The sequence below is a fragment of the Gavialis gangeticus genome, unplaced genomic scaffold, assembly GCF_001723915.1.
Source record: "Gavialis gangeticus isolate Ggan-Ray unplaced genomic scaffold, GavGan_comp1, whole genome shotgun sequence".
Lineage (NCBI taxonomy): Eukaryota > Metazoa > Chordata > Crocodylia > Gavialidae > Gavialis > Gavialis gangeticus.
Window position 1 is genome coordinate 38,898,428 of NW_017728994.1, and position 5,104 is coordinate 38,903,531.

The 5,104-nt window shown below is 50.7% G+C and overlaps 1 long non-coding RNA gene across 1 annotated transcript; it reads left to right on the top strand.

The window, feature by feature from the left end:
• Positions 1-288: 288 nt before the first annotated feature.
• On the top strand, positions 289-1,396 carry LOC109287255. The gene is made up of 3 exons (XR_002094794.1): positions 289-485; positions 669-1,010; positions 1,200-1,396. It is a non-coding gene; the product is annotated as an uncharacterized LOC109287255 (long non-coding RNA).
• The last annotated feature ends 3,708 nt before the right edge of the window (positions 1,397-5,104 follow it).

The following is a 5,104-nucleotide window of genomic DNA, read 5'->3' on the forward strand; positions in this document are numbered from 1 at the left end:
AGCAATATAAAATCCTCTCCCCAGGGAGTCCCGCACCCCAGGTGCCCTGAGAGGCCAGGCTGGGACTTCCCTGGACTCCGCCTCTAAGCATCTCCTAGGGCTAGGACCTCTGTTATCTGTCTGATAGAGAAGGGGAAATGGAGACACAGACTATGGAGGGATTTGCCTACCATAGGTCTTGGGTTTGTGCAGATGTGTATGCTTGGGGAGGTGGTACGACAGGCATGCCCATGTGCCCTGGGGAAACATCTAGAGGAGCAGAGGTGTCCATCAGGTGGGATGTGTGCATGTGGTGGAGTGTGTACATATACAAGTGAGCTCATACTGGTGACTGGCCTCTGTGTGTGCATGTGTATGAGGCTGTGTCCCTAGCAGGCACTCACTGCTCCCCACAACGACTCACCCATTCTTTCCTTCTACAGCTGCTCCACGCTGAGACCCTGAGGCATAGACAGAAGCTGCCCAAGCTGGCTATGCAGGGAGTGGTAGGTACCCCAACCGGCAGTGACCTAGGTTAGGGTGGGCCAGATCCAGGGCCTGGGGCACCAGATGGGGCCCCTGCCAGGCTCCCTCCCTTAGAGGGCCGACAGATGTGAGGGGATTGGACCCTTAGTGTTCAGCAAAGGGCACAGCTGGCACGGTGACTGTCCCGTCTCCTTCTTTCCTAGGGTCTTGACAGAAGCCCTCAAAGCAGGGTCAAGCTGGATGCTCCAAGGAAGAGAAGTGTGGCCCAGAGGGACCCAGCACCCTGCACACCCCAGCGGGGCCTAGGGAGGCCAAGAGATTGGCCACGTCCTGGATTGAAGCCCTTTGCACCCCAAGTAATACTTGCTGCCCCAGTCCCCAACAACCTGTATGAGACTGCCAGCCTGAGCTCGTGGCTGCCATCTGCATACAGGTGTGTGGGCCCACGTCCCCTGTATTGACTCCCTCATCCTTCCACCCAACAGGATCTCATCCTCGAGAGGGCAGGGCCCAGAGTGACTCCTAATATGTCTGTGTGGGGAAAGGTAGGTCCACCAGCCGCCCATGCCCCTGGGGGTGGGGTGAGCTGTGTTCAGAAACCAGGACTGCCAGGGGGGCCCTGTGAGGCTCTGTGCCCTATGGGGTTCCAGGGGCATGAAGGACTCAGATCCTTTGTGCCCAAGGCAGGGCACTGGTGGCATGGTGACTGTCCCCTCTCACCTGGTCCATCCTAGAGCCTGTTATAAAAGCCTGCATGGCCCACAGAGGAGCAGGGCAAGTGACCTGGATGCACCGTGAAGATCGTGCTGGCCCTTCTCCTCCCAGACTTGGAGCACTCCCCCTGCCAGCATCAAGCAGGAGACAAAACAGTCCTTCATCATGTCTAGTGCCAAGATAGACACCCTTGCAAACATCATGGAACGCATGTTAAAACAGGAATTCTAATATTATAAAAGCCTAAGTTTGTCTGTCTGTAATGCTTTATTCGCGCTGTGATTGGCTGATGGAAACAGCCAATCAGAGTGCTCCAAGCATGGGGGATCACTGCCATGATTCTAAAGCCATGCCAAGGACTGGACTGAGGGTGGGAGAGACAGGGCCAGCACTGCTGGCCTTGGCTTCCCCACCCTGCTCCCTGCAAGAGGCAGAACAGTGACAACATGGGGCATTAGGTGGTGGCAGTCCATCCCATCCCCGTTCCCCCCACCTGTCATTCTTGACAGGCTAGTAAGAAGTAAATGTTAAACAATGTGGGAGTCAGTGCACAGCCCCGCTTTGCTTGGTTGTTGATGCTGAATGAGTCAGATGCTTGGTTTTCATACATTACAGTTGCCTTCATGCCATCACGTAAGGATTTCACAAGGTTTAGCAGTATAGGTGGACAACCAAGCTTCTTCAGAACAGTGTTAAGCTCTGACCAATGAACCATGTCAAAGGCTTTTATTAAATCTATAAAAGCCATGTATAGTGTGATATGCTTCTCTCTGCGCTTTTCTTGCAGTTGTCTTACAGAGAAGACAATCTCTATGGTGGACCTTTCCGACCAGAAGCCACACTGGCTCTCAGGATAGGTTTTCCCAGCTAATGAATGGCAGCAATACTTCCAAATGGTCTGCAAACCACTTATCATTTTTCTTAGTATTTCTTCCAAAACTTTTGCTTGCCACATTGTACATAGTTGTCTTCAGGATTTCCCATGCAGCTGATGCAGTCTCATTCATTCTGGCTGATTTGCTATTTCTTCAACGAAAAGCTATTTCTTGATAGGATCATTGATTTGGCACAAGTCAATACAAGGTTGTCCAGCAGTTTTATTGTGGTGGATCTTCTTAGCTTGAAACTTCACTTTGTAGCAGACAAGGGAGTGGTTGTGCTGCAGTCTACACTTTGGAAGGATCTTGTATGCAGGTTGTTTTTCAAGTGTGTATGATTTTTCAGTAACAAATCCAGCTGATGCCAGTGTTTCAACCTCAAATGTCTTCATGACATTCTTCTTCTGATGTTACCAGCAAAGGTGTTGGTCGCCGATAAGTCTTGACTGGCACAGAGCTCAAGAATTTTCTGATCATTGTCACTCATACGTCCAATGTCATGCCTACCCAGAATCCCAGGGCAGGTCTCAGAATTGGATCCAACACTTGCATTGGAGTCTCCAAGTACTAGGATGGGCTTCTTCCATGGAATCCTGCTGATCAGTTCTTCCAGCTGCTGATAGACGCTGTTCTTCTCCTCATCACTAGCCTGCAAAGTGGAACCATAGACACTGACAGGGTTGATGAATCCCTTCCATAATCTAATGCAGTGTTGTGGTACGTATGGACACTGCAATCAATGTATGAACACTTCACATGATGACATAAGTTCACTTCTGATAGCAAAACCTACACCATGCTCTCTCCTTATTCCTTCAGATTTGCCATGCCAGGAAATGGTGTAGTCCTCTTTTATGAAGCCTGTCACAGATCCAAGTTTCCAAAACACCTGCAATATAAATTCTGAAATGTGCAAGCTCATTACTCAACACAGCCATTTTCCTTAGATCTGAATCCAGATGTGAGTCATAGCCAGGGGTCAGAGTTTGAATATTCCAAAAAGCAATTCTGTTTATAAAATCAGTTGATCCAGGATGTAAGCAGTGAGGCAAGCCTTGTTTGACCCACCTTTTCTAAAGCCACTTTTATGTGAGGCAAGCAGGCCATCCCTAACCAGTGCTGCTTGGAAATCTTGGTAGCTGCCTCAGGGTCCTTATTCCTCTCTCCAAGCCCTGCAACCATTTTGCCAAGACCTTCAGTGCCTAGGCCTAGGCAGAGTCATAGAGCGGAGGCTGCCATAGACCTGTCATCCCCCCTTAAGATCACAGCCAAAATCCAAAGGCCAGAACGAGTCTAGACATTCAGTGACACAGAAATGGCAGCTGCTGCCAGAGAGCAACCTGAATAGAGCTGCTAATTGCCTGTTGCTTCAGTGTGAGTGCCTTTTCTGTCAGGATGAGGTCCCTGAGCCTTTCTTCAACAAAGAAATGTCCACAAAGCAGCAGAGGATGAAGTTTAATGTCATGCCCAAGACAAATGGTATGTCAGGCCGCAAGGCCACAGACAAACTGCCAGGGAGTCAGAGAAGGCCCATCTCTGTGAGGGCAAAAATGGCAGTCAGTCTGGGCTGCACCAGTCTGTACATCTCGTGTTGTACTGTCCTGGCAACTGTTGATCACCTGGATCATGGTTTACATGAAAGAGGTCTATATGACCATCACACCATGACCACCAGCGCATACACCCAGGCAAGAGGATGGAGCACTAGAGGCTGCTGTAGACCTACCACTCCCACTCAGACCATCGAGACAGAGCCCAAAGGCCAGACTGAGTACAGACGTTCAGTGCCTCCATGGATGTAGCTTCTGCCACACAGCAACTGATAGAGCTGCTGCTGACTGCCTCACACCTCAGTGAGGGCACATTTCTCTCAGGATGATGTCCCCTTGCCAATCTCCAACCAAAGAGTACCCACAAAGCAACAAGGTTTTATTGTACTATATATTTATATTGAATAGAAACCTTTAATGTTTAAAAGGAAATATACAGCAGACTGTTGATGATATCATCAGTCACTACCACTGTCATGTGATTTAGTGTTGTCACCTGTCGGTACAAAGGGTACTTATTTACTGAGGCAAATGTAATGCCAACATGGATTTGGATCCATTGTGAAAGGCCTCAGCACAGTGGTTAAGCACAGTGGACAGTAGAAAAAGTGAGGCCTATGACTGCCCTTTCTGGATCCCTGGGGCCTGGGCAGGCCAGAGACAGTAGCTCATGGGACAGCACTGGTGGGAATCACAAAGTAGGGGGGCCCAGCCTCACAATCCAGCCCAGCCCTCCAGAGCTGGAGCCTGTGATCATGATGCCCAGCGGTGCTGAGCCCTTGGAGGCTCCAGACCAGAGCTAAGCCCTTCTGTGGGGGCTGCAGGGCCCAGGAACTACCCTTGTTTCCTGTCTCTTAGCTCTGCAGGCCAGACTGGCTCAGGTGAGTGACAGCAATGGACACAGCCAGCTCCAGAAACAGCTCTATTCATAAACATGCTGATCTAAAAAAAATGACAATTGGCTTGGAGGTCGGGGGGTGGGACACATGACTCATGCGACCACCTGAAAGTCTGGGCAGGGCAGGGTGGGCAGTATGTGGACACTGGGGGCTGGCTTTGCAAAGGCCTTATGCTCCACCTGTACAGTACTTCTCAGGGACGCTGGTGACTTTGGCAACAGAAAAAAAATGGTAAGAGCCCTGGACCATTGTCATGGAGCAGGATACTGTATGGGACCACCAACCATGAGATCTCCAGCTACACCAGGGCCCAGAGCCAGCCACAAAGGGCCTAGCAAGACATGGGGCACCTCAAGCGCAAGGGAACGGGGTGACCCAGGAACAAAGGGCTCCTTCCTGGAGAAGTGAGGTATTCCCTTCCAGCCTCTGCCCAGGGCCCTGGGGAGCCTTATGATCACAACGCAGAAGGCACAGTTGCATGGTAAGACGGCCATAGCTGATTTTGGGTGGAGTTAGGTTACCATATGTCGGGGGGAGGGACATATGACTGGGGAGGGCGGGCAGTGATATGCCTATGCCCTGCCTCCGCACCTCACTC